The sequence below is a fragment of the Candoia aspera genome, chromosome 1, assembly GCF_035149785.1.
Source record: "Candoia aspera isolate rCanAsp1 chromosome 1, rCanAsp1.hap2, whole genome shotgun sequence".
Lineage (NCBI taxonomy): Eukaryota > Metazoa > Chordata > Lepidosauria > Squamata > Boidae > Candoia > Candoia aspera.
In genome coordinates this window covers 143,732,567-143,757,478 of record NC_086153.1, presented here as the reverse complement: position 1 = coordinate 143,757,478, position 24,912 = coordinate 143,732,567, and positions in this window count along the sequence as shown.

Genomic DNA, 24,912 nt, shown 5'->3' with positions numbered 1-24,912 from the left:
GGAATGAGAGTGGAGAAATGTCTACAAAGGACCCTCCGTAGTTCTCTGGGAAGTAACGGCAAGGGGAGAGAGATGTGTTTTCAGACTTGCAAGAGGGGGGAAAAAAAGCTGCTCAGCTGTGTATTGCAGCTCGTATCCCAAATGAAAATCCCAAGATACCTGTTGAGTGAGTTTCCTATGAAGTCTTCAGTCATTGTTTATAATCCCTTGCAAAGCCTATGATCTTAGTTTTCTCATAATTGATTTGCAATAAGAGATCTGCTATCCCATGGCCCTTCCCAGTCCAAGTGGTATCTGCAATAAAATTAACATGTCATCTGCATAAGCAACTTTATGCAGATGACATGTTAATTTGGGGGGATAATATTTTAAATTTAAATACCCCACTATTGAATTAATGTATTAATTGAATAATAATGGAGCTAGGATAATTCTTTCTTCACTCCTTTGCTGGCTGGCGCAGTATCTGAGACATGGTCTACTCCTTCCAACTTGCTGTTTTCCTGTTAAAATGACTGAATCTCATATTCCCACAAAATATACCAAACTGGCTTTGTATATGGTAACAGCTGCCAGAATTCTTTTCTTGGAAATTACATATAGTATCCTTTGTAGAAGAATGGAAAATTAAATTGTGGATGTATGCACCGATTAAAAAAAATAACTTTGTATTTGAAAAACAAATCTGATACCAAATTTAGTTCATTTTTGGATTATAATTTTACATATGGCCTTATGCTGCATCCAAACTTTGGTTTTCTGGATGCAGCACAAGGATAGTTTTTTTTTTACATTAGAGAGAAATTATTATAATTTTTCTTAATTTATTAATGATTATTGTCATTAATTTGCTGCATATTATCTTGATTTTAACATTTTGATTTGAAGATTTAAATAGGTATAAGATACTTGAATACATAGAACTAATGTTATTTTTATTTTTTACTTAGTTTTATTTAATTTCATAATGCTTGTAAATCTCTTTCCTATTCACTATAAGCTTTTTTTTTTACTTTTTTCCATTTTTCTTGAGTGCGTTCTCTAAATATCTAATACTATAAATTTTAAAAAAGATTTTAAAAGAAATGTTTAGTGTTTTTATTCTGTTTTTAAGTTAGCCACTCAGAGCCATGTCATTGAGACGGGCAGCCGTATAAATTTATTAAGCAAACAAAACTGTGTTAGCTCATGTCTTCCAAAATTCCCAGCTGGCATGCCAGCTGGGAATTCTGAGACTTGCATTCCAATAGGCCTGGAGGATACCAAACTGGGGAAAGCTTTTGCAGCATTTTTTATGAATAGAATTTCCATCTTAAGGTCCAACAGTGGAAACTTTAAATAATAAAATATTTGTATATCCTAGATTTCCTCCAGGATCACAAGGTAATGGCTTTCCTCACAACAACAAACCTATGAAATTGTTAGATTCCATCACTGGTGGAACTGATCCTGGATCTACCAAGTCCAGTCCAACCCTTCAACCCTGGGTCACACTGGCTGTCTTGTCAGCAGCCTATGTGCTATTTGGGAGAAGGATGAAACCCTTGTACAAGATGACTCAGAAAATGGTGGAATAGCCACCACTGGACTTAAAACAAAACCAAAAAAGCACTGGAAAAAGCAGAACATTCAGTGAAATAAAAAAAGTAATTTAAAAAAACCTGTCAGGATTTGAACCAGCAACCTTGTCTTTACAAGAGAAGAACTATAGACATTGTACTTCATAGCACTCGTGTTAAGATATTAGAAAGGAGTAGGATAGTAAGAAAGTTTTTTCAAGCTGCTAGTCGTGCCTCCATGTATATGCCTTTTGATGCTTTAAGGTTTGTATATAAAGCAATTTAATGTGTATGTGTGTGTGTGTGTGTACACACTCATATTAAAGAATATATGTCCTGAAAGACCCACTTACAAGAAGAAAAGTGATTGGCAATTGCTTTATTGAAAAGAAAGGTGGGAAGACGCAGCAGTAGGGAAATTGTCCAGTGGGAAGATGTGCCTGTAGTTTCAGCTGAATAATGTGCAAGCCATTGCCAAGGTATCTCAGTCTGATCAGCATTTTCTTAAAATGGCTTAGGCCAAGCCGGTATGAGCGCAGGACAGGAAAGCTTAAATGATAAGTGTGGATATGCTTGGAGATCCTGTCTAATAAGCTTCCTCTAGGAATTTATATAATCCTCTTCTTAAAACCATCTGAGCCAAAGGCAACATCATGTCTTATGATAGCAAGTTTAAATTAATTATGTGTATTAGAAAGATAGTTTGGGATTGAATTTAGCAATGTTCTGATCACTGGCTGACTTCCAAGTTCTAGAATGAGGGAAGATGAAGTTCTCTATCTACTTTCTCCACATCATGCATAATTTTTATCAATCAACCTAAGAAGGTTTTCTTTTTGCCATTTCTTACATGCAGCAATATTAAATTTATCAAAAAAAATTATTCAGATTACCATTTCCCCATCTTTCTAGGCAAAGAAAAAATTCTAATACTATAGGGTTTTGTTTTTTGGTGCCTTCAAGTCACTCTTGACTACTGGCAACTGCCTGGACAAGCCCCTGCAGTCTTCTTTGCAAGATTTCAGAAGTGGTTTGCCCTTGCCCGCTTCACAGGGCTGAGAGAGAGGGACTAGCCCAAGGTCACCCAGCTGGCTTTATGCCCAGGCAGGCCTAGCGCTCAGAGTCTTTCAGTTTCTAGCCTGGTGCCTTAACCACTGCACCAAATTGGCTCTCAATATTATAGAATATGGTAGTGAATATAGATTGAAATGCTAAAAGTAAATATGACTATAAAACCACAGGATTAAAAGGATAGTACGTGAAGTGTCACCACGCTAGTGCAACCCACTTGGGAAATGTTAATCCATTCTTTAAGTGTTCTGCAACAATTTTCATAGGTAGATAGATTAGAGATAGATAGATAGATAGATAGATAGATAGATAGATAGATAGATAGATAGATAGATACAGTAGATGATAGATATCAATGGGTGCACTCAGATTAATCCACCTGCATGGCATTTCTAAAAAAAATCTAGATCACTTGCTCCCTAAAGTTTTTCACCCATTTTTCCCCATCTGGCAAGCAAAAATGTTTATTTTTTAAAAAAAATATATGCTTTATTCATTAGTAGTAGCAAAATATGAAAATAGCTGGAAATTAAGAAAATATTATTGCTGACTTGTTTTCATATCATCAGTTATAACTGCTTGCACCAGGTATGGCTGATGTTGATAAGACTAAGCGGGGTTGGACCTAACTAGAATTTGGACGGGATAACTGACAACAGTATGGAAATGATTTGCCATTGCTTTTATCCGAGTGGGGTTTTTTTTGTCTTTAATTTCCCAATCTAGCCTGTATCGCTTATTTGGACCAGAACTGGATTAGGGAACAGGAGCATCACTGAATAAGGGGCCTAAGGGATTTTTGTAACAGTTAAGAGGGAGGAGGGACAATGAGTTTGCTTGTAACTGTTGAAAATAAGGTTGGAAGTCACTTATTTTTTGATTCTTGTTTCTTTAATTATATGTTTTTCTTTCTCTCCTCCCTCCCTCCCTCCCTCCCTCCCTCCCTCCCTTCCTTCTTTCCTTCCTTCCTTCCTTTTTATATTTGTCTATTATCTATGTAAAAACTCTTAATAAAAATTACACCCACACCCACATTACATACATACATATCCGTTCAATCGTGTCCAATTCTCGGAGACTGCCTGAACAAGTCCCTGCAGTTTTCTTGGCAAGGTTTTTCGGAAGTGGTTTGCCACTGCCCCCTTCCCAGGGCTGAGAGAGAGTGGCTGGCCGAAGGTCACCCAGCTGGCTTTGTGCCTAAGGCGGGACTAGAACTCCTGGTCTCCCAGGTTCTCGCCTGATGCCTTAACCACTACACCAAACTGGCTCTCTAAAATTTTAAATAATAAATAATAAAAATATTTTTAATATATAAAAATATGTTCTAGTCACCTCGATTGCTGCCATCAGCAGTGCCAACTGGTGAGTGGGAGCCACCTCTGATAGGCCTGGTTCCAGGAACAATGGAAGCCAGCTGAGTTCTTCCCTCCTCTTCCTGAAAGAGCCTACCTCCCAACTACTTTTAAAAGGTATATGAAGAGGAAATAAGTCAAGTTGCAATTTTTCGTTACCTGGGTGGATAGGCCTTAACACAGGACGGGGTGCTCTTTTTTAAAAACAGTAAAACCATCGGCAGCCAAAGGCCACAATAGAGAGGTGAGGTGATATTGGCAGAGGGTGACTTTAGTCTTGTTTTCCATCTTTTTGTGGCCCCTGCTGCAGACAACAGGAGAAGGGAAAACATTGAAGTCAACCCCTAGATCTCTCTTTTGACAGCTGGGTGAAGAGACTGCAGCCCAGCAGGGACCAGAAGCCCAACAGCTGATCTGGATGGAAGGGAGGCAGCTAATCAGGTTGTGGCCTATAAGTAACCAGCCAATCAGGGCAGTGCTGGCTAGAATCCTAGAATGGGAGCCAGACCAATGGCAGTGCAGCAATAAGGTGGGGGCTCTACCTTCAGGGGAAAGCACCAGTTCCCATTTGCTTTCCCATATAGAGCTGGCTTCCCCCAGCTTTGCTAAAACTTGAAACGTACCAGAAGAGACTGCCAGGGAAGGCATGCTAATCCCAGAAAGAGGCAAGCCTTCTTTTTGTTACTGATCTCAGTTCCTGAATGTTTGTTTTTCACGTTGAGCTATTTAAAGATCACAGCTTGTTAGAGTGAGCATTTTGGCTAAATCCCTTAACCAAATATTTGGGTTTTTAAATTACTTACAGGTAGTCCTTGACCTACAACCATTCATTCCATGACCATTCAAAGTTACGAGGGCACTGAACAAATGGTGGTTACAACCGGTCCTCAGAGTTCTGGTGGTCCCAGCACCCCCACACTCCCATGATCATGATCTGAACACTTGGCAACTGGTTTGCACTTACAACTGGTTGCAGTGCCCCACAATCACGATTGCCATTTGCGACCTTCCCTGCCACCTTCCCCAGAAAGTCAATGGGGAAGCCGGCAGGGACTGTTGCAAGTCTCTGGGGCAAGTGTCCCCACCCCTGCACACCCTCCCCCGGTGCCTCTGCACTTGCACTGCTGGCCATTCACACACCCCTGTGCACCCTTGCGCACCCTCCCTGACCCTCGCTGTGCCTCCCTTGCACCCTCACGCACCCTCCCCATACTGCACTGCAGACCTGTATTTTCATTTAGACAACTGTCTGTGTGAAGAAAACCAAGAGTTATAATGCAGTATCTCTATCTCTGTCTCTATCATCCCTCTATCTTTCTAACTCACTGACCTTGCTCCAGGGCAAAATGGAGAACTGATCAGAAACAGTTAAGCCAGAGTAAAACATAGTATGAAATTTCACACTGGTACTTCAGAAACAGAGCCACGGTGGTCTAGTGGGTAAGGTTTTGGGCTGGCAGGTTCTAATCCACCTTCTGGCACCAAAGTTGAGTAGATGACTTTGGGCTAGTTGCTCTCAGCACCACTACCTCACTGGGTTGTTGTTGCAGGGGAAAAAGGGAGGAGGGAGCAGTATAGAATACCACTGAGAGCTTCCAAACATGAGGAAAGAATTCAAACAAAGAAACAGACAGACAGGCTTCAGCTGAAAAAGCTCGTTCTTTCACTTCAATGATTGGTCATTCAGCTTCAATCCCTGCCTGGATATCCATGGCAGTCCTATATGGCACATATATGATACTCCAATGTTATTTTAAAGATTTTTTTTAAAATGTCCATATCTTGCTAGATTGTAAAAACTCATGAGAGTTAATGTTTTCACATGACATCTCGTGAGATTTCAAGTAAGAATGTCTGGAATTCCATCATTCTCAAGCAAGATCACAAACTCAGTGATGGGATCGTTCATGTGTGATTTTAGCCACTTTAATTAGAAAAAAAAAGCTTGGCCTCTGCTATTGCACAGAGTGGTAGAAATGGCTTCGGAAAAGGTTTCCAGTCACTAATGTATTCCCTGTCTGTGTTTGACTGACAGCCCCCCTTTCTATTTAGTCTGATGACTGAAGGCAGCTGTTCAGTGCAAGTGAATGGTTTCCCAAAGAGCGAGGCCCTGGATCCAGGACCAATTTCTCAAACCATGGATCGAGGGATTACCATTATCACCCTATATCCCAGTTGGAACCTATTAGACTGAAATTAATCATATTCCAAATCTTTCTGTCCAGGATGCTTGGCTAATTGCTAGCATTAAGGAGTGACCCATAGGAGGGTAGCCTTCTTTGATGGAGAGCCAATCTCATTTGGCCAGCTTTTGAATACATAGTTGAGTCTGTCCCTCTGATCCTTTTATTAATGTCCCAGCCATTTAGCATGTATTATTTCAAGAACTGACTCTCCCCCACTTTCTCTGTGGCTGTTCAGTGCTTTCCTTTAGCTTTGTTCTTAGACATTAAGCAAAGAATTTTTCTTAGACACTAGACAGAAAACTGCATTGCAGCAGATCTAACACATATATACAGCAGAGTCACACAGTGGGGCAGTGGGATAAGACAGGCTTATCTGTATTTGACTCCTAGCAAAAATTCCAGACAATACATGTGGCATCTTAATATAGTCACTTCCAATATTATTTATAATTGGAGACTGACAGAAGAAAACAATCCCTGGAGAGATACGGCAGATGTTAAGGAGGTAACCTTAGATGTAACCCCCGCCCCCCGCAAGAGTATATAACCACAGAACATGTATCCACACTAACATGTGGAAAGCTGATGTTTATAGCATAGGTATGGACATGCGTATATTCCTGTATACCAGATGACAAGTTACCTTTTTTTCAGGTCCAAACTTGATACTTTTATTTTATTTTATTTTATTATTTTATTTTTATTTAGTTCTGAGCCCCTGCAAACCTCCCCTCCTAGTTACTAAAAGGGTATTGGGGAGGGTGATAATATGCAAAGAGTGTTAAATGACTCATTTTAACTGAGGGTAAAAAGAAGTCTCCCATTACCTCCAACTGAGTAGATCTGTTATCAAGTCTCATGGCTGAAAGGAACAAAACTTAAGAAAAAAGGCTACAAACTGGAAGACGCTTTGTGGGACACATCCAACATGCAGACCATAGTGGTTCTATTCCTGCAACAGAAGAAAAGTTTTGAGCACTGGGAAAAATGCTTTTATAACGCCTCATCTTGGTTAAGGCAGATGAAAATAACCCCAGAGCTCAGAGATTAATGAAGTTTTTATAGAAACAGATGTGTATTACACCCACAGGATCAGAAAGATAAGAGCTTCTGAGGAGCTCTTGGCATAAATAAAATTCTTTTTAGTCTGAAGTTTCCGGCTTCCTGTATAACAAAAGCAAAGGGGTATAAATATAGCAACGATGAATAGATGAGAGACTCACTCACTCACTCATTCATTTTTAAATTATTTTATTTTATTTTTGCATCATGATATATTTGAAGGGAGAATTCCTGGAATGAGATGTGCAAAGTTAGGTGACTGGACAACTCATGCTTCAGACATTTATACTGTGGTACAAATTAAAAAATAATAATACAGTATAATCTGCAAAGATGCTCTAACTTGGACAAAGAACTAAGCCACAGCACTTTTGCTGAGGACTTAATGCTAACTGAGAAAGAGAAGAGAAAGCCTGCACAGTGAGTTTCTGTGTAAGCCATAATAAACTGAATGATAACGATAATAAACTTATGATTAATCCTTGCAATTTATATTCATTAGTTAGTATTATTTTTCCTGTGATGAATTCATATCAAAGAAGAGTCTAGGTTCTTTCTAACAATGTGGGTACCTGGTAGAGTCTATAAAGGAAACATGCACATTTCATATTCATGAATAGCTTATGCTTCACTCTATGACTCCTTTGCATTGTAGGAGGTCAAATACAAAACTTTCTTACCTGGGACTCTAATAGACTAATAATAAGAAAACCTCTCGGGCCAAATGCTTTCCAGCACTCTCTGACAGTTTGCCCTTGGCTGCTTCCTAGGGCTGAGAGGGAGTGACTGGCCCAAGGTCACCCAGCTGGCTTCATATCTAAGGCAGGACTAGAACTCACAGTTTAAACTACAGTTGATTTCCACTGTCTGTTCACACCGGGCTCTTTCTGGTGCAATCAACTGCATTGTTCAAAATAAGTATTTGTGGTTGGACTGCATCCTGCCCCATGCACCCCTGAAACTGCACAGAAGCTCTTTCTTTTGATACGTTCTACTGAAGGGACATAGCTGCCTCATTCCAAATCAGACCATGGATCCATCCAGGCTAACATTGTTAACAAAGACTGGCAATGGCTCTTCAGAGTTTCAGACTGACATCTTTCTTAGCGCTACCTGGAGACCTTCTGCAAAGTAAATGCTATGACCCTTCCTATATTTCAGTGAATCATGTTGCAGTATTCCTATCAGGGCCATCTTGGTAACACATCATTTTGTGGATCTTTTGTTCCAAAGGCTGGAGAAAAGATCCATGTAGATTCTAGAGTTGGGAATAACATTGTATTTACTTGAAAAAGAAGGCAGTGGACACCCCCCCCCCCATAAAAGGAACTTGAGATGGAAAAAATAATCTCAATTTTAGGTAAATACAGCATTTTAAAAAAGGGATGTTCATGGTACAAACACCTCTGTTCAGAAAGGCTGATCCTTGCAATCTTTCTCCACTGTTCCTTGGTCCTTCACTTCATGGGAGGGAGAAGAGGTTAATAGCAGGGGAAATGATCTTTCCTGACCCCCATTTCCCAGCAGAAAACAATGCACCAAAAGTCATTTGAATCTTGGTTTGCTCTGCTTTAAACCACTGTCTGCTACTCCCTCCCACTTTTGTTTTCCTTGAAGAAGATGTAGGTAGCAGAAAGGGTGTGGGAAACAGTCAAACCACAGTTTTCACATGGGGTTTGCCCTGTGATGATCTGTGCTAGGGATTTGCCATTTTGGTCCTATGTCCAACAGAAGTTGGCCATGCTGGCCTTTGTCTCTGCTTCCAGTTGTTTCAAGGGACACTTCTTGTCCTTGGCATAAGCAAATTGCAGGTCTGGGATGGATTCATTCCTGTTTGCAGTAGAATGTCACCAAAGCTGTGTCCACCTCAGTCCTATTCTCAGCATGGAACGTGGGTTACAGAAAGCGAGCCCTTGGCTTTACATGCTTGCCACCTTCTGAGACTGGGGGGTTTCAAATGCAATGGCAAAAATATCCTGAATTTTGCTGTAAAATCTACCTGGCTGTCATGGCAATCTTCTAAACTTTGAGAACGGCCTTTTCTGACAGAACCTCACACCTATCCATTTGATTATAGATGAGAAGGCAGATCTGGCGTGTATTACTGGGGCTTGGCTGGACGAAGGTGGGCTTTTTCTTGGCTGAGATTGGTCGAGCTGCATTTCAGTATTGTGTCAGCCATAATCCCATGGCAGGGAAGGAGTGGCAATTGTGTGAGGTTGTACTAGAGCAGGGTTCCTCAGCCAGGGTTCTGTGGCTCCCTAGGGTTCCATGAGAGGTCCCTAGGGGTTCCCTGGGAGATCACGATTTATTTCAAAAATTATTTCAAATTTGGACAACTTCACATTAAAGAGGTAAGTTTCCTTCTTTATTTTCAGTTTAAGAACACCGTTAGTGCATATATACAGACCTACACATGAAACGAATATAATAATTTTTTGACTTCTGGGCTATATAATGTGCAGGGGTTCCCCAAGACCTGAAAAATATTTCAAGGGTTCCTCCAGGGTCAAAAAGGTGAGAAAGGCTGGGCTAGAGGATGGGCAAGGGATGCTTCCTGTTTCCCAGCTACATAGCAATATCCCTTCTTAGCTCATTGTTGGGGTGGTTATAGCTTTACCAAGGTTGTTAGTTCTGGGCAATTTTGACCTTTACTCTCTGGGGTCAGTGATGGCTGAGAGTTTTGTGGTCACTAAATCGACCCAGAGTTCTCACTCAAGGCACAAATGACCAGGCTCCAATTATCCTACTTTGAACCCATTATGCAAAGACCTAGCTCTCTGGAGAAGGCTCTAATGCTGGGAAAGGTGGAAGGGAAGAGAAGAAGAGGATGACCAGCAGCAAGGCGGATGGGCTCAGTTACAATGGCGATGAGTGCACTGTTGGGGGACTTGAAAGGCCAGGTTAGGGATTGTTCATCATGGAGAAGATCTATCTATGTGGTCTCTAGGAGTCGAAAATGACTGGAGGGCGCATAATCAATCAATCAATCAATCAATCAATCAATCAATCAATTGTGCTTACTCAGTAACTGCCTTTCTGACCAGCAAAGGTAGACATTCTGTGTACTCTTCAGTACATAGAGTGCCTTCTGCCTCCACTCCCATTGCTTTTTACTTCCCAATATACTGTACTTTGCTGTTTCTCAGGACTAGCAAAGAAGCAATTGAAAAGGTTTGGGGCTCAGGCTGAAACCAGTCCTGATTTGCTTCCTATAAACAGGGTTATGTTTTCACCAGCCATCCTTTAGAACAATCAATCATAGATATTAGCATTTGTCAACTCTCCTGATTCATTGCTTATGACATTCTTAATTTTAATCCCTTCCTCTCAAGTGTGGACAACTGCCAAGGTTTTATCTTTTATCCAGTTTGCCATACCGCCATCTACTTATTTACATAATATTAAATTCCTCTGTGTTCAACAATTTCTTCCCAGACTGTGGTCAGAGTTAACCCATTAATATCTTACAAATATGCCTTAACTCTAGTGCTCTTCTTCCTCCTATCACATATTCTGATCCCCTGCATCATTTCCTGGTTGAACAATCCATAGTTTGCCCTCCAAACTAGTACTGGAAATGATGGTTTGAAGTGTGAAAGGGAGTAATTGAAAAGAAATGGTGGAAGAAATTATAATACTAAGTACTGGTTTGAACATAATACTAAATCAGAGAATGTGGCTTTCTGTTTCTGGCTTAGCAAGGGTAAACGCACTCATTATGGCATTATGTATGAATCAGGTCATTATGGCTTGTTCAGTGAACACAATTTTTGAAATAATGGTCTGGCGCTAAGTATGAATGCAGCTTGTGTAATTTTATACATATCTAATCAGAAGTTACTCCCACTAAGTTCCAATAAATTGTAAGCTTAAATAGTTAATTGAAGGCTGGATAGTATCAGTTTGTGCTTCACTTGACAATTGCAGCATCTAATCAGAAATTACATGGCTGAAGAGAACTTTCATAAATCTGATACAATAGATTGAACTTTAAGATCTCCTCAAATACAATGTTCTTCAGCAGAAGTAATTTACACATTCAATAACTTACAGTTTTCAGTAGCATTCAGTGAGCTTAACATTAAGTACTTACCTGCTATACTGTATTATGGTTAACTTAAATAATATTCATTTCTTTGCAGATGTGACCTGAGATCTTCTGTCTACAATAGCTTTTTTAAAAAATGATTTCCCTGAGGTTTTCTCCATACGATTGGATGTTCTCTATGTTGCAGTATCTAATATTTTACACAGCCCGTTTCCCTGCCCCCTGCTTTTTTTGCTATAGGATATGACGTTGTCAAAATCTAAATGGCTCAGGCACAAACTCTGCATAAAATAAAAGCAACTTGGAAAGAAGTCAATGAACAGTTTTCATTTTAATTGTTTTGAGTTATTAATGTAAATTGTTGAGGAAATGCTTGCAATGTGCTTATATAATTTCTGCTGCTCCTTCTACAATCTGCATATGCTGTTCTTGAATTTGCTGGAAGCAGATTATTCTCAAGTGTATTGACCTGAATAGGATTTTTATATAATACGATATATGAATTTGAGATTCACTATACCATCTTTTTGACAGTGGTTCTTTATGTAATCCCTGATTTCTTATATAATTTGATCAATTTATATTTGTTTCCAGGTCCAGCAAATTATTTTTTCCACTGTTATCTATGAGCTACAGGATCATCTGGATGATCACTGTGAGGAATATTCTAGGCATCTGGTGCAAAGATTTATTTATTCATTTATTTAAAAGATTTATATGGCTGCCCATCTTAAGCAAGTCTGGGCAGTTCACAACAACAAATGAACAGATTCTCTCAAAAACAGATGCACTGATTTTCTCAGAGCTGGACTCTGACTGGCCAAGTCCTGTCAAGGTGATAGAAGCAAGTCCTTGTACGTACCTGAGACAAGTTTGAGCCTATGACTGCTGAGGAAGGAGGTAGTGTCCTTGGGTCTCTTAATCCAGCCACCTGTTTATTAGAGCCATGCCCCTTCTGGCTGATAAAGGCTGCCTGGGCAGCGGGGGAGGGGACATGTGGTTGTGTCCATGTGACAACATTTGCTTTGCTGAGGGAAGAGGTGGTATCACCTGCCTTGAAGGAAATGGTGGCACACTCTCCTTGTGTAGCCTTTATCAGACCCAACAGTCCCGGACAATTTTCATCCATACTCCAATCTTACCTTTGTGGGGGAAGGTTATTGAAAAGGCAGCTGGGCTACGGCTTCAGACAGTCCTGGAAAATAGGGATTATCTACAGCCCTTTCAGTCAGGTTTCAGACCAGAGGCACTGAGACAGCATTGGTTGCAATTTCTGATCACTTCTGGGGGAGCTGGGATGGGGGTTGTGCAACCATCCTGGTTCTGCTTGATCTTTCAGCAGCTTTCAATACTATTGACCATGCTATCCTTCTAGACCACCAATGGGGTTCAGGAGTGAGAGGCTCCTTTCTTTGTGGTTGGGTCCCATTTATTTATTTGTTTGTTTGTTTGTTTGACTTATACAGCTGCCTATCTTAAAAGACGTAACTCTGGGTGGATCACAGCAGTGGGACAAAATCATTATACCATACAAAACAATAAAAGCAATCGGCAATAAAAGCAATAGGCAAAAACCTGGTGCCACAAGCAATATTCTCTGAGGCAACCAATACCACCATGTTCAGGCTCCCATTTCACCCTATCCCAGTGCTTGGGGGAGGAGCCAGCTCTTTACAGCCTTCTGGAAGGTTAAGAGGGTGGAGAACTGCTGGATCGCAAGGGGAAGGGTGTTCCATGGGGCTGGGGTTGCTATGGAAAAGGCATGCTTCCTAGATCCACTAGGTGGCATTATTTAAGGGAAGGGACCTGGAGTGGGCCTACTCTATCCAATCTGCTGGAATGGGCAGATAACCTCACAAATAACCTGACCCTGTGCTATGTAGGGATTTAAAGGTGGTAACCACACCTCTAAAAAAACTGGGAGCCAATGAAGCTCACACAACAGAGTTGTAACATGGGCAAACCTATGGGTTCCAACACTGCTCATTCTGCTGAATTCTGAAACAGTTGTAATTTCTGGATGATTTTCAAGGGCATTAGTGTTGGCAGGGGGAAGAGATCAATCTAGAGAATGTGGAGTGCCTCAGGGCTTGAGGCTCTTGCCCCTCCAGTGTAGTATCTCCATGAGGCTACTGGGTGAGGTCATCCATTAATTTGGAGTCAGGTGTCACCAATAGTCCAAGCCAAGACTTTGTCCCAGGATCCGGAGGCTGTATGGTTCTGGCTGAGGAGGAACAGGCTCAAGCTCAACCTTAACAAAACCAAGTGGCTGTGGGTATTTGGAATACCTAGATCTGGTTCCATGTTTGAGAATGGTGCACAATCTGGGGGTCTTCTAGGACTCACAATTCCTACTTGAGAAGCAGGTGGTAGCTGTGGCCAGATAATAAAACTTCAACACAGTACACCTTAAAATTTCTAATGGGAAATGTTTTCAAGCATATGCAGTCCTCTGTAGCATAATTATATTTGAGTTTTCCAAGCTGTTCTGGCATTCCTTAAAATCCCTCAGATGCTTTGCCTGGGAAGGAATCCCAAACCTGGGCATCTGTGGAGGGGGAGACAGGCAAAGGAAAAGGCAAATGACATCATGACACAAATGCTGCAAATGACGTGCACCAGAGATTAAGTTATTTGTATGATGACGTCATAGAGGTTTGTTGCAGATGGTGCTGAACCCACTTTTGCTTTTGCCATGGGTGCCCTGTATGCCTGAAATTATTTTTCAGCACACCAATAATCTTCAGGTTTCCCCCTCAATCCAGCCTATATTTTTTAATGAAACTTTTGTCAACTCTGTGGTAATATCCATTTTACCAGCATTTGTAATGTTAATATTTTAAATTGTAATGACTTTCCTCTAAGGCAGTGTTTCTCAACCTTGGCAACTTTAAGATGTGTGGACTTTAACTCCCAGAATTCCCTAGCCAGTGTGAAATGAGGTCCATGCGTCTTAAAATTGCCAAGGTTGAGAAGCACTGCTCTAAGTTTTGATGAAGGAAATTTGCAGTCCACCGTTTCTCAGAAACCCCACTAAATCTCAATCTCTTGATTATTCCAGTATTTGGTTTATAATCCAGCACCATACACCCCAGAATTGCTTGAACCTAGTAACCTCGGTTAAAAGGGAAAACTAGAACCATAAAAAAAAAAAAGCTTATACCCAGAGAAGCCAGATTTCTTGTTCTTGCCTATCTAGATTTCAGCTGTGAAGAGCATCTCCAGATTTGAAAACAGGTGATGGCAGCATAACCCCCTGCCTGAGTGGGATTCTTTCACCTGGGGGAATAGTCACACCCAGCACTCAGGTACTTGTTTATGGATGCAAGTCCTCGCTGCAAACTGCTGCAGAACCACATACAGTATGAACTTGCCCTTTGGTGTGTCTTTTGTGGCCTACGGCGCCTTCCAGTTCTTCTTGCCTTTATTTCAGGACTGCTGTGCTGCTCTGCATGAGAATCAGGTCCGCAGTTTTAACAGCTTTATGAGAGAATAAGTCTTACCACGCAAAATTGGACTTACATAAGGGTAGGCATTAGGCTGTTAGGCAAATGAAGGAGGCTCTCAAAAGAGCAACACCAACAAAAGGCAACATAAATGATTTTAAAAACTACAGGCTAAAACATAAATTTAAAGTGAAGAGGTTGAGATCCTCTCGCTATTTTTACTTTGCAACTTTGTAATAGTCTAAGATCAGGAATATAATTATCCAGACATAAAACGCATAAAGTGTAACGATAGAATTTAAAGCCCATTTACAAATAATAAATGAATCCCTGATAATTCCTTGGTGGATTTATAAGTTTGCATGCAAAATGTAGTTGCCTTGTAAGACTAGTATCCCCAAAAATGTAAGGAGCATCAAAATCAGCTGAACAACTAGGAAAAAATAATAACTGAGGCAAGTTTAATTCACTATATGTTTGTCTTGTGAAAACACACAATAAAGAAAAACATGACCAGCTGTTACAACGGTTCCAAAGCCACAAGATTAAATACATTAATTTAAAAAGCGTTGTTAAATCTACCATATAACAAAGCAGGTGGACAGGTATTTACCATGCTCTGAGGTATTTAGGCACAGTTAAAGAGGTAAAGGTAGCCTGGTTCCCAGCTTGGGTTCTCCCTCCAGGATTTTAATTTTTCAGGTATTCTGCCTAAGTCATGCTGATGTTCTTCCCTTAAAACAAGATGCCTCTCTAGCTTTGTCATAATCCAGAGGTACTGGGAATTCTGTTGAACATCCATTTGACAGCAACTTCCTTAGAAAACCTTCATCTGGTTAGATTTAAAATGATTGGTGAACATTATGGGAATCAGCCTCATTGGGAGAGGTTTTAATCATTAAGTAAGCAAAACTCTGCCTTCAGCAATCCAATTTTCAGGCTAAGGGTTGCATTAGGAACATATCTAAGAGCTTGAAAAGGGGTTGTTAGAAATTTAGGTTCTATTTTCTCACATATGGCAAAACTAAAGGATGGGCTCTTTATAAAAGTTTGGTTAGTGCTTATGCTGTGAATAACATTATAGCCTCTTTTTGAATGAAAAAAATGGAACAGCTACTGCAGTCCTGTGGATCAACAGGTTCGCATGTTCAAATTTAGGTTTCTTTCTTCCTCAGACATGAAATACATCTAGGTTGTTAAAACACTTGACCTATTTGACTGTTTGTTTATTTTATTTATTTATTTTCTATCCTGCCTTTATTATTTTTATAAGTAACTCAAGCTGGCAAACATACCTACTGCTCCCTCCTCCTCCTATTTTCCCCACAACAGCAACCCTGGGAGGTGGGTTGGGCTGAGAGAGAGGGACTGCCCAAGGTCACCCAGCCGGATTTCGTGCCTAAGGCGGGACTAGAACTCTCATACCACACCTGATTGGCTCTTGGGCTGAGAGGGAGGGACTGGCCCAAGGTCACCCAGCCGGCTTTCGTGCCTAAGGCGGGACTAGAACTCACAGACTCCTGGGTTCTAGCCTGGTGCCTTGACCACTAGACCACACTGGCTTCCATTTTTCAGTCCTGGTACCATCAGCACTCCATTTATATAGTTGATCCTTTAGCAAAGACCATAATCTTTGTTTTCTGTAAGAAATGGACCACATTGCTTAAGGGCACTTAAGGCTTTTCTAGGGCAACTGTAAACTGGTAGAGTCATTATAAGCATCCAGTAAAAATTGGCAGATGCTTCCCAACCAGTTTAGAGACTTCAAGGCACTAAACTAGTGAATGAATATAAAAATAAAATTATATGTAATTATGCTGTATGTAATTATAAATATAAAATGAAAACAAACAAACGATATTAATATACGGCTCAATTTAACACTTCTCTGTGCTGGAACTGGGTTAGAAAGCTGACCTTGCAGATTATATCTAAATTTCATGTTTCTGTTCTCATGTAATTTATACATGAATAAGAACAAACACCTATCAGTTGACAAGACCTTGAGTGTTTCCCCTCATTTTTTTTTCTTGAAATGGAATCAAAAGCAGCCCTGAAATCAACAATGGCCATGAGGTCTTGGGCTTGATGGGATATTTTTTAACCAGCTGCTATAATACTTGTCCCTGGTCAACCCTACAAACAGCTTGTTCTTCCTCTAAGATATTTTCCTGATCCAGCCAGTCCTGATATTTCAATTTAAATGTCTAGCATTATGAATTATATTTAAAAGCCTCATAGATCTATAATTACTAAGAGGAGCCCCATTATCTATTTTTTCCAACCCAACAGAATGTTGGAAAGAAATTATGTCTGTCTCAGAACTCTTCTTGTTCTCAAGGGTCTCCTGCATACTTGCAATCTGGTCTCTCAGGGAAGTCACCTCCCGTTCTACTTGTGCCACTCACCTTCCTGGCACCTCCAAGGGAGAGAAGGAATCACTTCTTCATGCCGCTCCCCACTGGGTGGGGTCCTTCGCCGAGCTGTACCCCACATCCATGGCTCATGTATGCTTGGGCTCCCCCACCACTCTGGGCAAGGGCATGCCTGACTCAGGGGTGGGAAGAATCTTCCTCCTGGCTACCAGGGCTTTTGCAGTCCATTTGGAGGCTCTTTCTAGCCATCTAGGAGAGGTACCTTCCTGCTCTGGGCAATCCTGCTGACCTTCATCGGTAGACATTGTGTCTCTGTGTAAGGTAGCTATTTAGAGTCTGATCTTTCTGTGATGGTCCTGGTCCTCAGTTAGTAATTCAGAGTCTCTCAAATCACAAAGGATGTAGAAGAGTTCTTTATTAATACAGGTGATCGGTCCAAGGCAAAGATCAGACTGAGGAAAAGCCCACACAATTGCTATTTCAAAATCCCCCTTTGTACCAGCCCCACCCTAAATACAAGCCTCTCTCTCATAAGTCATCCAGTTGCCAGCTGCAATTCCCCACTACCAAGCACTATCAATCAAGCTGACCTTGGAGCTATGCAGGCTGGCTAAACAATTCTAATCAACCTTCTTAACTGCCACTGCAAGCATGCTAAAAGCCATGACTACAAAACCCATCATATATACTGGCAGGATGCTACATCCTGACAGGTTCATTTGTCCATCTGTCTGTCTGTACCTTGTGTATGGGAAAAAGAAACAATATACTGTCCTCCCTAGGGTAATAGGCACTTTTGGAAAATGCAATATGGTATGGAAAATGCAATTCCAGGAGACACTCTCACCAATTACCTCAGAACCATCCTCACTCACAGCAACTAACAATTATATCCACTGCAGCCATTGTGAGAGTGGCCAGAATAAGTCTGTCCTCTATCCATCTGAGCCAAAAACAAATATAGAAATTGGCTCTGGCCAACACCCATCCTTGTCTCACTGGATTAGTCTGTTGTGAGGGATTAGGGAAAGAACTGAACTTGCTACCAAAAGCCCAGGCTGGAGGGCTATGCCACTCTGGTGTTGTTGCAACTAAGGGGAAGGATTGCTCCAGGGAGCCTGGAGGCAGGCAATGAGGGGGGGAAAGTTGCCTTCCCCCAAGCCCTGCATTGTTCAAGGGTTTCAAACTGCTCAGCATACATTGTGTGATTTGAGATGTTGGACAGAGAAGCTAGAAGGAAGTGGTCTCTGTTGCCCAGTGATGAGGCCAGCATGGAAACAAGGGGGCACACTAAAATCCCATGTGGAAGTTCTCTAGGAGAGAGAGATTGATTAGTCAATACAAAAATTCTTCAACTGGCATTGCAAAGATCATAATGATGGAGCCCGGTGAACCTCCTGGGGAGGTCATTCCATAGCTGAGTTGCCTCTCTCAAAAAGACCCTTCCCTGAGGATTGTTTGCTTCATAGCTCTGCCCTGTGCCTCTGCTAGGAGACAAGAAATAGAATATTATTCCTAAGCACCATGTGCAAATTTGGTCTGCCCTTACTTCCCTCACTTCTTCTATGCTTCTCTCATTCTGCTTATCCTGCAAGCTTATGCAGACTTAGATGGGAATCAGGTTGGAGAGAGGTGCCACAGAGCATCTCCTGCACCCATTAAATTAACCTGCTGCCAACAGGAATAGCAGAAGGCTCTGTCACATTATCAGTATTTTGTACGTAAGCCGGATGGAGAACTATCTTGTCTCAAAGAGCAAATGTCTTAGAACAGCTCTGTACTCAGGATCACTTCCTCTCATATACATACACATTATTTGCTGTTTATTAGATTTATATACTGTCTTTCCCCCAGGGGGCTTGAGGTGGCAAACAGCACTCTCCCCTTCATTTTCTGCCCCAACAAACATGGATGAGAGAAAATGACTGGCCCAAGGTCACCCAGTGAACTTCCAGGGCTGAGGTTGGACCTGAACCTGAGTTTCCCTGGTCTTAGCCCAACACCTTCACCATTACACCACATATGAAGGAACTCATGTTTTCCTGAAAACTGATAGTTTTCTCCACTGAAGCTATTTCAATTATTCCTTAATTTCCCAATTTCATTGACCTCCAGAACTGTGGACATCAACTCACAGCATTCCTCTGCCAATACAGGCATTGCTGAGAATTTTGGAAGTTGAAGACCCCACATGTAAATAGTCTCAAGAGCCTTTAAAAAATCTTCATTAGTCAATGATATGCTGAAGAAAATGTAGTTCAGGTCCAAAGTGTATAATCTGCCTTACTGCACTCTTGCTTAGCTTGATAGCCAGAACAATTAAATATAAAGGCACAAAATGCAAAAGATAATACTGGTTGCTAAGGGATTCTGCTGACTTTGGAAGAGCTGAGAAATTTGAGATCCTCAAATGACTTTGATCCTACAGATATTGCTGAATTACAAGTCTCAGAAGCCTCAGCTTGCCAATGGTGAGAGATTAGAAGTTGAAATTCAGCAACATCTGAAGAGAGTACAGCTTCTGCTGGTCTTAATTTAATTTTTAATTAATTAAACTTATTTAATTTTTAAAATAATTGCTTATAAGCAAAGAGCTGAGGTAAAGGCTGTCCTGGGAGTAGAGATTTGCAGGTACATAACTAGCAATGTTTATTTTTGTTTATTGAAGCCATTTTAAATGTGAACCTATGCAAATCTGAAGCTGTGAAGGACTCCAGCTGTCATGGTTCACATACATGCATTACAATGAACTTCTCTGAGCAACTTCATCTGAAAACAAGAGTGTCACAAAAGTGGCTAAGTGTCACTTAGGTGAGATGGGTGGCCATATAAATTGAATGAGTGAATGAATGAATAGGGCCCAATGTAGTTCCCACCCACTTTCCTCAGAAGTAAGTCCCACTGAACTGCATCAGATTTTTCTCTTGGAAAGGATTGCAGCCTTATAGAGTATTCCCAACTCTCTTTACACCTAGACCACTAATGTACCATTATGTCTGGGGAATAGCTACACTATCCAATACATTGTTGTTACATCTGCCCTTTGGAACAGCATCTCCCTGGAGATTTGTATGGCCCTCACCCGACCTATTTTTAAATGACCCTAAAAAACCTGGCTTTTTCCACAAGCCTTTGGTTAGTGTGTGGTCAGCCCTCTTTAAATTGGGGATGGGGTAAATATTTTTGGATTTGTTCCCTCCAGGAGACTTTTTTTTTAAAAAAACAACTGATATTGTTATTACCTGCTCTTTTACTGTGAAGCAGTAAACCCAGAATTTTCCAAAATCTAACAACCTAGAAATTCAATGAATGACAAGCTAACAAATAAATAATAAATACATAGCCAGCCTGGAAAAGCAGCAAGAAAATGCTAATCTAGGAAACATAGTAACAGTAAGGAAAATAGCAAACTTTACCCACTGTGGGACACTAGGTCCCACAATCCAGAGATAATGCAATGAAGATTAGAGAACAGCCTCATGTGAAGACAGATTGGATTAATGAAAAGGTCCCTTTTAAAATTAAGATCTCAGTTGTAGAGGAAAGATTCTTTTGAGTAGCACAGTTATTTTCTCCATCTCGCTGGTAAATGTCAGCACTGTAGTAGGAGGCTTCTTAATCTCACTGTTATCCCCATTCTTCTTTACAGCTATCTTTTGACCACTGAATAGCACATGTGACCCTTTAATTTAGCTCACAGACCCATGATCGTCAACTAGACATGATCATATTTTGCCTTTGAATAATTTTTGCTGTATCATCTAGAACAGTGTTTCTTGACCTCAGCAACTTTAACAGATATGGACTTCATCTCCCAGAATTCCCAAGCCAGCATGGCTGGCTTGGGAATTCTGGGGCTTGAAGTCCCAACATCTTAAAGTTATTGAGGTTGAGAAACACTGATCTAGAACGACAGAATGGCTGGGCGTGCATAATACACTGAAGTAAGTCAAAGTCCTAGCCAGATGTGTTGGTCTTTGGAATAAACCCTTTGGAGAATGCCAAAGCTTGGATCCAAAAGATGAGAGAATGCAATCTGCCAGTTGAAGTTACTGGTCGTATCCTGCCATCATGATTCCTCACAGAGACTTTCATTTGAATCCCTTTTCTTCTAATTGCATCTTAAGTAAATGTACTTTTTAAGATTGTTCTTGCTTTCTTAGAGGCATGACCCAATAGACAGATGGTTGCAGGAAGACCTCACATATTGAAATAATTCCTGGGATCATCTTTTAACATTAGTTTTAGGGCTTTAAATGAAAATAAGCCAGCTATTCATTTCAAATATGAAGCCATCATTTGATGAATCTCTTCCATGTAGGGTCTGGTGCAAGTGTCCCTCAGATTTTATGTAATAAAGTCATAGAGAGACTGCTCTGGCTACTTTCCAAATAACTGCTGCCTCATTCTTCTCTCCTCCTCCTCCTCCTCCTTTCATGTATCATTAAAGGTACTCAGCTACACTTCTTCCATTTACTGCATTATCACAAATCTTCTTTGATGGATTGCTCTCAAGTCTCCCTGTTCTGAACTTGCTCTTGCCAACTTCATTTTCCTGCAATTAGGTCAGCAGCTCTTTCCCGAAAAGCTGCTTTTGCGGTAGAAGGAATTGTGTAAGACATGTCCCCCAGCAAGAGGTTTAGCTGAGTGTTGACTGATGAAATTTCACTAATATCTGCATCTTCACCTTTTTCCATCACAGTTTTGTGCCACTGAATCGGGAAAATAATTGTTTACTCCTGATGTGTATTATTAAATTTGATGAGGATGATAATCCTATCTGTCATCTTGCATCATTAGCTTGATCTAACAAGAAGGTGCTCCTACATTCTGCTATGATATACTATGACATTTAATTTCTTTTCACGACATCCGATTTTACATTAACTGGCTCCATTTGCATTTCAGAAGCTTGATATGAAATGGAATATTAGGCTAAAGATCTCTACTCATTAGGGACCGGTGGGCACACTTGGAACTTTATGAGCATGTTAAGGGTACTCTCCTGTTGTAGCTGTTATAGGCATGGCCCATCACAAAACAATTGCCCCAATTCTCAAGGGGCAATCTGGTGAGGTTATTCCCTCTGCCCCTCTAGGTCAATAACTTGAGCTTTTCTTAATTTTTAGTGCTTTTGCTTTACATTGCAGTATTCTAATACCCCTTTAAAAAAAAACAAGCAAGCAAACAAACAAACAAACAAAAAGTCTTGCAGGTACCAAGAGAGGTACCTGTAGGTGTATTGATGGCTCTGAGCACCTTCTGGGAATCCGGGATGCAGGCATTCCCATCTGCCTGCCACTGGCATTGTTGCTATGGTCACACACCGGGATAGCCCAAGGGTATATGGCACCCCTAGACCACACTGATGGCATCCCCTCCATCCCCTCTGAGAAAGTTGTCTATAATTCACAAGTTTATGCATTATATTACAAAAATTTCCAAAATGATTTACATACATAGCACTTTTTAAAAATTCAGGTAATTATTGTAGTGCGTGACGGTTAGAGAGCCAGTTTGGCCTAGTGGTTAAAGCCCCAGGCTAGAAAGCAGGAGACTGAGAGTTCTAGTCCTGCCTTAGGCATGAAAGCCGGCTGGGTGACCTTGGGCCAGTCCCTCTCTCTCAGCCCATGACGTCAGGTCAGGCAACAAGCTGGTTGGTCAATTCCTGTCACAACCAATGGATCAAGATTTGGTTGATCCAAAAAAAAAGTGGACCCTGGGGTACTTGGAATTTTAGGCTTCATTATTAGCTGTTTAATAAAAGTGATATTAGCATTTAAGCATAGCATCCATGCCTTCTTTCAGGTTCAAGAAACCATGTTTTCCTTTTACCCATAACCCTTTCTTTCTTTTACATGCAAAAACTAGCCTTTTCAGCAAGTAAACAATAGAGAGCATATTCTGAAAGTCCTTGAATACACTTGCAAGTTTTAAGATGATACAAACACGGCTGGGAAAGGGAGTGACATAACCCATACATTTGCCACTTGTGGAATGTTATCTATATTGTTCAATTCTCACATGTAATCAATGTCTTTTATTGTTTGATTACTTGCTTTCTGACGTATCACATATACCAAATGTATGTATCATTTGTCTCTGTACCCTATAAAAGGACTTGATCCCCACCCCAATAAATGCTTTTGCTTTTGCCTGAATTGCTGTGTGATTCATGTTTTCAGGTAGGCAGAAAAGCCCCTTTGCAAAGTTAGTCTCTCTCCCAAATTCAGGGGCCAAGTTTTTATCCGCTCCAAGCCAAACTCAGGGTGCCTGAATTTCTAGGCAACACCTGCACCTGTGGGAAAAATGCTAGGAAGAAAAAAATTGTAGTGTGTGATGGTTATGTTGATCACTGGATATGAGAATCCATATATTTTTTTACAAATCAAAATATCTGGAAAGGCATGAAAGCCATCCACTTCCCTAGCCCTCTGGTTGCACACTGTAACAGGAGCAGTGGAAGTCAACTGGAGTGGAAACTAATGTATGTGCAGACAAGCGCTTTTGAAATCCCATTGTAGCATCCCCCAAATCATTGCACCCCTAAGCTGGTTCCCACTCAGTGTCATGTTCGCCGTTTCAATGTCTTTGATGCATCGTAACGTTTCGCATGTCATTAATTGGATGCGTGTTTCATCTTTCTCGGGAGGATGGGAACGGTTATCTTTTGGCTTTGCTTTGGAATGTATTTGTATTATCTACTGCGCTCAAGGTTACTTTCCCAGGCTAGCAACTCTGACGTTTGCTAGCACCTGTGCCGGGCGGGGCTGTTACGAGGGAGGCGGGATACGTTTGCACCAAGGGTTTAAGTTTGTATTTGGCGCGCTTTTGCTCATTCTCAGCTTTCTCTGTATTTGCCTTTAGTACTCTAAATAAATCAGATTTCATTTAGCAGCCTCTTGTGAGTCTGAGTATTTGGGGCTAGGGCAACCATTACATAAAGCTGAGAATCCTAAGTTCCTAACTCCGCTGGCCCCTGTCCAGGAAAGACAAGCGTCTAACCCTGTGAGGGAGAGAGCCCGCGATGACTGAACCCGACATCATGATGATGGAGGAAGGGGAACCGGACTCGACCGTGAGGCAGTCCGGCCGACCGTCCCAAGGAGGGGAGCTGTCAGCCATCCGAGAGGAGGCGAGCTCCGAGTCGGAGAGTGAAGCCGGGGGGCTGAAAACGGCCCCAGAGACCACCGTAAATTCTCCGGGCGAGCTGCTCACCTGGGATACGACCCAAGGAGATGCCACGGCAGCGGGGGGTCCCTCCTGGAGGCAGAGATACCCATTGTCCCCCAACGTGGTGCAGGTGCAGCCAACGGAGGGCTCACCCACTCCGGATCGGATCCGAGTGTTGGAGTCCAAAATGGATTCGTTGGAGGCTATCCTGAAACAGCTGAGCTTGGATGTGACCTCGTTGCGAGAGGTCCGGGAAGAATCAAGCCAAAGGCATTCAACCCCCTCTTCCCAGGGGCTGTCCCCGGAACGGCGAAGGGTGGTGCGGAGGCGCGAAGGGGACCAGTCGGTCCGGATGGAAATCGCAGCATCGCCAGGGCGATCGCCCCGGGGCCCCGTGCCGCCCCAAGCCAGGGGAACACAAGCCGCGGCAGCACCGGTGGTGGGGCGCAGCGCGGCGGGAGGCGGCATGCGAGACTTCCCTGTCAAGTTTGATGGGGACCCGACCAAACTCTCGTTCTTCCTGACGAACGCGAAAGCCTATATGGAAGAATGGGGGGCGTTTTTCCAATCGGAAAAGGCAAGGATCATCACCATTGCCACCAAACTGAAGGGGAGGGCGGCAGACTGGTATGTCCAG